Source organism: Tachyglossus aculeatus, unplaced genomic scaffold (genome assembly GCF_015852505.1).
Source record: "Tachyglossus aculeatus isolate mTacAcu1 unplaced genomic scaffold, mTacAcu1.pri scaffold_137_arrow_ctg1, whole genome shotgun sequence".
In the NCBI taxonomy this organism is placed as follows: domain Eukaryota; kingdom Metazoa; phylum Chordata; class Mammalia; order Monotremata; family Tachyglossidae; genus Tachyglossus; species Tachyglossus aculeatus.
This window is the reverse complement of record NW_024044864.1, coordinates 888,871-898,708: the sequence shown is the minus strand read 5'-3', so window position 1 is coordinate 898,708 and position 9,838 is coordinate 888,871. Positions and strand designations below refer to the sequence as shown.

Sequence of the window (9,838 nt, the reverse complement as noted above, 5' to 3'; positions counted from 1 at the left end):
TACTAAGCGCTTGGAAAGTGCAATTCGGCAAAAAAGAGAGGCAATTCGTACCCAACAATGAGCCCGCAGTCTAGAAGGGGGAGACAGACAACAAAACAAAACAGGTTGACAGGCATCAATACCATTAAAATAAATAAACAGAATTATAGATATATATATCATTAATAAAATAAATGGAATAATAAATATGTACAAGTATACACAAGTGTTGTGGAGGGGCAGAGCAGAGGGAGGGAGTAGGGTGATTGGGAGGGCAGGAGGACCACAGGAAAAGGGAGATCAGTCTGGGAAGTCCTCCTCGAAGAATTGAGCTCTCAGTAGGGTTTTGAAAAGGGAACGAGAGCTGGTTTGGCAGATGGGAGGAGGGAGGGCATTCCAGGACAAAGGGAGGACGTGGGCCGGGGGTCGACGGCGGGACAGGCGAGAACGAGGCACCGAGAGGAGGTTAGCGGCGGCAGAGGAGTGGAGGGTGCGGGCTGGGCTGGAGAAAGTGAGAAGGGAGGTGAGGTAGGAGGGAGTAAGAGGATGGAGAGCTTTGAAGCCGAGATTGGGAGTTTTTGCTTGATGCATAGGTTAACAGGCAGCCGCTGCAAATTTTTAAGGAGGGGAGTGACATGCCCAGAGCGCTTCTGTAGAAAGACAATCCGGGCAGCAGAGCGAAGTATAGACTGAAGCGCGGTGAGACAGGAGATTTTGGAGGAGGGAAGAAACATGTCCAGAGCGTTTCTGCACAAAGATGATCCGGGCAGCAGTGTGAAATATAGACTGAAGAGGGGAGAGACAGAAGGATGGGAGATCAGAGAGGAGGCTGATGCAGTAATCCAATCGGGTTAGGATGAGAGATTGAACCAGAGAGGTGGCGGTTTGGATGGAGAGGAAAGGGTGGGTCATGGCGATGCTGTGAAGGGTGAGACCGGCAGGTTTTGGAGACGGATCGGATGTGTGCAGTGAATGAGAGAGAGGAGTCAAGGAGGACACCAAGAGTATGGGCTTTTCACATGGGAAGGATGGTAGTGCCGTCCACAGTGACGGGAAAGTCAGGAAGAGGATAGGGTTTGGGTCACTTTACTTCTCGATGATTCAGTTCCTTCATCTGTAATTTGGGGATTAAGCCCTTGAGGCCCATGTGGAGCAGACACTGTGTCCAGCATGATAACCTTTGATCTACCCCAGCGCTTTGAACAGTGCTGTCAAATACAGTATCATTATGATTAATATATAAAGAGGAAGGGAGTTCCAGGAAAATGGAAAGGCATGGGCTATGGGTCAGTAGCGGGATAGATGAGACCAGAATACAGTGAGTAAGTCGGTTTTAGACGAACCAGATGTGTGGGCTGGGTGACCGTGAGATGCTGCCCCCTTAACCTTCAACCTACAGGCAGAAGGAAACCAAAATCAATCAATCGATCAAATACCTTGACCACTTACTATGAGCAGAGCGCTGGGCTGAGCACAACCAAATAAATGATCCCTCACCAGATGTGGTCCCCTATTTCATGGCAAATCTGGTTCTCCCACGTGAGCTTCACCCTCACCTAGCTGTCAGTGACGGCCCTCTCAAAGGACCGTGTCTAATGTAGCCACCGTCGTTCTCTTCCTCAGAACTGAGAACGGTGCGCTTCCGATAGTAGGTGCTTCGTACCTAGTACGTCACTGAGACGGCCGACGTTACCAGCTCCGACCGTGTTTCCCCACTCTGCAAGAACCTCCAGTGGTGGTCAGTCCACCTCTGCGGCAAAGAGAAACTCCTCATCATCATCTTTACAGTTCTCGATCCCCTGGCCCCCTCCTATCTCACCTCGCTACTCTCCCACTACAAGCCAGCCCTCACATTTCTCTCCTCTTATGTCAACCATTCGCCGTACCTCCATCTCGACTCTCCGGCCAACGACATCCCGTCCACGTCCCGTGTCTTGCCTGGAATTTCCTCCCTCTTCGTAGCCCACAGAGGTTCACTCTCCCCACCTTCAAAGCCTTATTAAAACCACGTCACCCAGAGGCCTTCCCCCACTGATTCCTGATTTCCTCTTCTCACACTCCCTTTAGTATCGCCCTTCACTTGGACCTGCCCCCTTTCTTCACCACTCTTTCGTTCACACGATACTTAAATATAGATCCATAATCTGTATATTTCTATTAAGGTTTGTCTCCCCTTCTAGACTCCTTACGAGCAGGGAATATGTTTGTCAATCTTATATTTTACTCTTACTCCTCTGATGAGTAACTCTCTGATGATGATGGAAGAGCCAAAAATAGAGCCAATTGATGGGATGAGTGAAGAAACTGACGGGACACGTAATGGTGAGTCTCTATGGAGAGGAGACAGTTATTGAATTCAAAATGATCTGTGAGTTCACCGTGGAGACACTGAACAATTCTGGGGAATGATGTCGACTCTGCCCAGGAAGAGGGAAGGAAGACTTCAATTCAGTGACGTTGATGTTAGGGGTGAAGGAATAGGACTAAATCAATTAAGTCTACTTATTGAGCACTTAGGATGCGGGATTAATACATATTATGACTGCCCCCAGGGAGCTTCCATTCTATTGGAAGCACCAAGCTTCGAACTGTGTAGATGCAGGGTGCTATTGGGAAGAACACAGGCCTGAGAGTCAGAGGACCTGGATTCTAATACCACTTCTACCAGTTCTGTGCTGCAAAGCCATGGGAAAGTGACAATTTCTCAACGCCTCAGTTTTCTCAATAGTAAAATGAGGATTCAATACCCGTTTCCCTCTTATTTAGTCTGTGAATCCCTCGTGGGACACGGACTTGTGTATACCAGATTGCCCTGAATCTCCCCCAGCACTTAATACTTTGCTTGGCACGTAGTAAGCACTTAATTACAACAAAGGTCTTTCTGTGTTCCAGGCCCGGGTTCTAATAATAATAATAATGGCATTTGTTAAGCGCTTACTATGTGCGAAGCACTGTTCTAAGCGCTGGAGGGGGATACAATGTGATCAGGTTGTCCCACGTGCGGCTCATAGTCTTAATCCCCATTTTACAGATGAGTTAACTGAGGTACAGAGAAGCTAAGTGAGTTGCCCAAAGTTACACAGCTGACAGGTAGCAGAACCGGGATTAGAACCCATGACTTTTGGCTCCCAAACACATGCTCTTTCCACTGAGCCACGCTACTTTTCTAATTTGCTGTGTGACCTTGGGCAAGTGTCTTAATTTCTCTGGGCCTCAGTGACCTCATCTGTAAAATGGGGATGAAGACTGTGAGCCCCATGTGGGACAACCTGATTACTTTGTATCTACTCGAGTGCTTAGAACAATGCTTGGCACATTGTAAGCGCTTAACAAATACCATTATTATTATTATTATTGTTAATAACAGATGCCTTTGGCAAGACATGGCAATATCAGAAGAGCAGCCTGCAGGTTTCAGAAATGTCACAGGCCTTACTGAGTGGGTATTTGCTAAGCTCTTACTAAGCATCAGGCACTGTACTAAGTCCTGAGGCAGAAACAAGCTAGTTGGAAACAGTTCACATCCCACATGGGGCTCACGGTCTTCATCCCCATTTTACAAATGAGGCAAGTAGAGGCCCAGAGAAGTCAGGTGGCTAGCCTAAGGTCACACAGCAGACATGTGACAGGGCTAGAATTAGAATCCAGGTCCTTCCGAGTCACAGGTGTGGGCTCTAACCATTAGGTGATGCTGTTCCCTCCCTGTTTGGGGAGGACCCGTGGCCTGAAGCAGGTAGGTAGCCCAGTTGGCCCAGGGACCGGAGATGTGCAGAGCCTTAATGAGGCTCCCTGGGGCGGACTCAAGACTGGCCCTGTTTGTGGGACCCTCCCAAGGGACCCCCATCCCCCGGGCTGTTCGGTGGACATGACCGGTCCAAGTAAGAGAACAATACTGCCCTGAAGAGAGTCCGCCATGGTTAAATCCGAGTTATTTTCGGGTCCTCCACCACAGTGAGCTAGGATTGATGGACGTAAGACCAACCGATCGGCGAGGAAAAGGAGAAAGCAGCGGAGACCAGAAGACTCCAAACTACAGCAGGTAAGCAAGGTTAGCCATCGTCGATGGTATTTACTGATCGCCTGATCAGTGTGCAGAGTACTGATCGTGTGTGCAGAGTACTGTACTAAGAGATTGGGAAAGTACAATGGAACAGATTTGGTAGACACATTCCCTGCCTGCAACGAGTTTACAATCTGGAGGGTGAGAGGTTGATAAGTTGGTTATGATATGTATCGTATTGGGTGGTTATTCAAGCAGCCTGGCTCAGTGGAAAGAGCCCAGGTCTGGAAGTTGGGAGACTTGGATTTTTATCCCTCCTCCACCACTTGTCTGCTGTGGTACCTTGGGCAAGTCATGTCAAGTCACTTCTCTGTGCCTCGGTTCCCTCTTCTGTAAAAGCGGTTTAGGGTTGATAGGAAGGAATGTGGGAGTTAATAGGGATGGCTTGTTAGAAGAGGTGAGATTTTAGGGAGATCGAAGTCTGGTGGATTTTTGAGGGACAGGACTTTCAAATTAAGGACACTCTGAGGCTGGGGATGCAGGAGAGAGGATTTAAAGGGAAGTACAATTAGGCAGTTAGGTTGCATGGAACAAAGAGAGAGAAATGATATGTAATAATAATTGTGGTCTTTTATTAAGTGGTTACTGGGTACCAAGCACTACAGTAGATATAGATGGTCAGATCAGACAGACTACATGCCAGATGGATCTCAGAGCCCAGAAGGGAGGGTGAACAGGTATTGATCGCCATTTTACAGATGAGGAAACCGAGGTACGGAGAACCTAAGTGAGTTGTTCAAGGTCATACAACAAACAAGTGGCAGAGCCAGGATTGGAACCTAGGCTCTCTGATTCCCAGGACCTGACCATCCTAATTGGGTTGGACACTTCAAGAAAATGATCTATAAAACAGTGGGGAAGGATGAGAGAGGCAATTCATTCAATCGTATTTATTGAGCGCTTACCGTGTGCAAAGCACTGTACTAAGCGCTTGGTAGAGTACACTACAACAACAAAAGACATTCCCTGCCCACAACAAACTCACAGTCTAGAGACAATGTGGTGGAGGGCAGATACAGGAGTGTAGTGGCTATATAATGAGAGCATGGATTAGGATGGTAATTCTTTGGGTGAGGAGAGATTCTGGGAAATATTGAAGAAGAAGAATAGGCAAGATTTATCAGGAAATTGTCTTTCAATTTCCACCCTGAATGAGGAGCAGAGGAGGCCTCCAGGTTTTTGGGACAGAGAGAACAGGTGTCATTTTCAGAGAGGGGAAAGTTAGATATAGGGACGGGCTTAGGGTGGAAGATGAGTCGCTTGGTTTTAACACAGAAGCAGTGTGGTCTAGTGGAAAGAGCCCAGGCCTGGGTGTCAGATGACATGGGTTCTTATCCTGGCTCTTCCAATTGATGACTGTGTGACCTTGGGCAAGTAACTTCACTTCTCCGTGCCCTAGTTCTCCTGTTGTCCCTCCTATTTAGACCGTGGGCCCCTTGTGGGTCAAGTACTGCGTCCAACCTAATTAAGTTGTATCTACCCCAGCGTTTAGAAGAGCGTCTGACAAATAGTAAACGCTTAACAAATACCACTAAAAATGTCAAGTAAGAAGTAGTTGGATATTCAAGGGGAGGAGTTTAGAGCCAAGAGTGGTGGGATTCGGGAGATAGATGAGGAATTCTACTGTCCAGGTCTTTCTCGTGATTTTCATGGCAGGAACGGAGATGGCCCTGCTGACAGTTAGGTCCCACGCCCGCTTCGTGGTCATCTGCCGCCCCCACGCTATGATACCATCATCTACCATAGGGCCTGGGCCTCCATGCTGGCCGCCTCCTGGCTCAGCAGCGGTCTGAACGCCTCCCTCTTCACCACCAGCGTCTTCTCCCTGTCCTGTGGCCCAAACGTCGCCCACCAGTTCTTCTGCGATGGCCCCCAGTTGCTGAGGCCCGCCTGCTCCTCTAGCCAAGGCACCGAAAACCTGAGTTTAGCCGTGTCCGTCGGCTTACCCTTCTTCTGCTTCGTGCTCATCGTGATCTCGTACGTGCGCATCTTCGGGGCTGTGTTGAGGATGCCAGCCGCAGAGGGCCGGGCCAAAGTATTCTCCACCTGCCTGCCCCACCTCGCCATCGTCATCTTTTTCTTCACTTCTGGCTCCTCTGTCTATCTGAAGCCGATATCCGATTCCCCCTCGGCGCTGGACCTGCTGGTGTCCGTGTTCTACACAGTGGTGCCCCGCGCCCTGAACCCCCTCATCTATAGCCTGAGGAACCGGGACGTGAAGGCCACCATGGAAAACCTTTTAGGGAAGAAACCGACCCAGAGATCTTTCCTTTAGATTTTCAGCTCCTTGGGAGCAGGTGTGCTGTCAACGGATGATGCCCTGGCCTAAAAATAATAATAATTAATAATTACGGTATTTGCTAAGCGCTTACTGTGTTCCAAGCACTCTTCTAAGTGCTCGGGTAGGTAAAAGGTTGTCCCACTTGGGGTTCACCGTCTTAATCCCCATTTTACAGATGAGGTCACTGAGGCACAGAGAATTTACGTGGCTTGGCCAAGGTCACACAGCAGACAAGTGGCGGAGTCGGGATTAGAATCCACGTCCTCTGACTCCCAAGCCCGGGCACTTTCCGCTAAACCATGCTGCTTCTCATGAAATTCATTCATTCCGTCGTATTTATTGAGCACTTACTGTGTGCAGAGCACTGGACTAAACGCTTGGAAAGTACAATTCGGCAACAGAGACAATCCCTGCCCAAAAACGGGCTCACCTCAACAGATTTCCAGGGAGCCTTGATGAACTTTGGGCAAGTCACTTCACTTCTCCGTGCCTCGGTTACCTCATCTGTAAAATGCGAAGTAAAATGGTGAGCCCCACGTGGGACACGGACTGTGTCCAACCGAATCGTCTGGTATTTATCGCAGCACTTAGTATAGTGCCTGGCACGTATTTCATTGCCCACAGTGAGCTAAGAATCTTCAGGGGAAGACAGGCATAAAAATAGACTGCAGAAAGGGGAAATAGTAGAGCATTAAGAGTATTTATAGTAATCAGTTAATCATATTTATTGAGCGCTTACTGTGTGAAGAGCACTGTACTATGCGCTTGGGAGAGTACAATAAAACAGAGTTGGTAGACATATTCTCTGCCCACAGAAGCTTAAATTCGAAAGTGGGAGACAGACATTAATCTATCCATCAATGGTATTTATTGAATGATTACTATGTGCAAAGCACTGTACTAAGCACTTGGGAGAATGCAATATAACAGACACGTTTCCTGCCCACAAGGTGCCAGCAGTCTAGACAGGGAAGCAGGCATTCATCACAGCGAAGGTGGGAAAGTTGATTAACACAAATCCTGTAGCGTAAAGTGTCTCATCAATGGATACATACGTTTCTGAGTGTAATTCAGGATACGAATCTTAGGATTCCTTGGATGTGTGCCCCCGGAGGTATTTTAGAGAAGCAGCATGGCCTAGTGGAGAGAACATGGGCCTGGGAGTTAGAGGACTTGGGTTCTCATCCTGACTCTGCCACTTAAGGGCAGTGTGACCTTAGGCAACTCACTTAACTTCTCCGCGCCTCAGTTCCCTCGATACCTGTTCTTCCTACTTAGACTGTGAGCCCCATGTGGGACCTACCTATCTTGTACCTAAACCCAGCGCTTGGTTCAGTGCTAGGCACGTGATAAGCGCTTAACGGATACCACAATTATTCTCACTGTCCGATATTTGTCCAGATATCTGTATTCCTTCCGTACAGAGTTGTCTGTTTTAGCTGCTACCTTTCCCGCCCTTCTCCAGAACTCTAGACAAATTTGATTCAAGATGCTAGCCCTTTTCTGAACTCTGGTCTGTTCCCAGAATCCTCCTCACCGGTCCCTTCACGTCCTTGTTCCTCAGGGTGTAGATGAGCGGGTTGAGGGTGGGGGTGACCACGGTGTAGAAGAGGGTCAGGAACTTGTCCAAAGTCCCAGAGAAGGAACTGTTGGGCCAGATGTAGAGCACCGTGATGGGCCCGTATAAGAGAGTGACCACCAGGAGGTGGGACCCGCAGGTACCCAGGGCCTTCCTCCAGATCCGACGTGACTTGATCCTCAGCACGGCCCGGGCGATGGACCCATAGGAGACCGTGATCAGGCTCAAGGGCAGGAGAATCAGGACCAGAGTTCCTACGAAGAGCTGGATCTCATTGGCCCGGACGTCCACACAGGCCAGTTTGAGCAGGGCGGGCATCTCACAGAGGAAGTGGGGAAGTAGCCGGTGCCCGCAGCGGGGCAGGTGGAAGATTACGGTGGCCTGGCCCCCACACCGCTTAGCCAGGCTAACCTCACCAGGGCCCGGCAGAGCCACGGGTGCATGATGGTAGTGTAGTGAAGGGGTGGGCAGATGGCGGTGTAACAGTCCAAGGCCATGACAGCCAGAAGGACACACTGCGTCGACCCCAGGGCCAGGGAGGCATAGGGCTACACGGCACGACCGACCACGGTGATGGTCTTGGTGGGGTCCCGGAGGTTGCACAGAAGCTGGGGGACGATGCTGGTGGTGACGCAGAGGTCCACGAGGGAGAGGTGAGACATGAAGAAGTACATGGGCGTATAGAGACAGAGATCCAGGCAGGTCACCGAAATGATGGCGGTGTTGCCCACCAGGGTTAGCAGGTACAAGACAACCACGAAGAGGATCTTCTCTAACTGGGGCTGAGCAGAGAAACCCACCAAGGCAAAGTCCTCCCAAGAAGTGCCATTCGGCATCGTCCTTGTAGGAAAAGCGAAGGAGGCAGGGAAAGAGAGAGGATGAGAGAAAGAGGGAGAGGGGAAGAGAGGAAGGAGGAGAGAAAAAATAAGAGTGAGGGAGCGAAAAAAGAGTGAGGGAGGCAGGGAGAGAAATGGATGGAAAAAGGGAGTGGGAAAGAGGAAAAGGTGGGGAAAATGAGAGAGGGGGAGTGAGGGAAAGAGAAAGGAAGAGAAAAAGTGAGAGAGTGAGGGAAAGAGAGTCCAAGGGAGAGAAAAGCCAAGAGGAAAAAATGAGGGAAAGAGCGTGTGGGCAAGAAAAGGCAAGACAGAGAGAGAGGGAAAAATATCATGGGGGGAGAAAAAACGAAAGAGCAAGGGAGAGTGAAAGGGAGAGAAAAAGAAAGACGGAGGAAACCGAGGGAGTGGGAGAAAAAGGTGCAAGAGTGAGAGTGAGAGGAAAAGAAAAATAAGAGCGTGAAAGGAAAAGTATAAAGGAGAGAAAAAGCAAGAGAGAGGGAGTGAGGGAAAGCAAGTGAAAGGGAGAAAAAGTACGAGAGAGAGTGAGCGGGGAGAAAAGCAAGAGGGAGTGAGAGAGAGCATAAGGGAGAGAAAAGGTGAGGGAAAGGGGAAAGAGTGAGAGGGAGAGAAAAAGCGGGACAGAGTGAGAAGGAGAAAACAGCGTGAAAGCAAGAGAGAGAAAAACCAGAGACAGAGAAAGCGAGGGAATAGAGAGGGAGATGGAATGAAAAATTGAGAGTGGGGTAAAGAGAGGAGAGGGAGAAAAAAGTGCAAGAAAAAATGATAGGGAGAGAAAAACGAGAGGGAGAGATTGATAGAGAGAAAAATAGCAAGAGGACGAGAGAAAAAATGGGAGCCAGCAGGAGGAAAAGAGAGGGAAGGAGAAAAACGTATGAAGAAGTGAAAGGGAGAGAAAAACAGGAGAAAGCAAGTGAGAAAGAGAACCAGAGAAAAAGCAAGTCAGTAGTAGTAGTAATAATAACAATAATAATAATGGTATTTGTTAAGTACTTATTATGTGCCAAGCACTGTTCTAAGCGCTGGGGTAGATACAAGGTAATCAGGTTGTCCCACGTGGGGCTCACAGTCTTCATCCCCGTTTT

The 9,838-nt window shown here is 49.0% G+C and overlaps 1 pseudogene; it reads right to left on the bottom strand.

The window, feature by feature from the left end:
* Window positions 1-7,812: 7,812 nt before the first annotated feature.
* Window positions 7,813-8,735, bottom strand: LOC119923042 (annotated as a pseudogene).
* Between the last annotated feature and the right edge of the window lie 1,103 nt (window positions 8,736-9,838).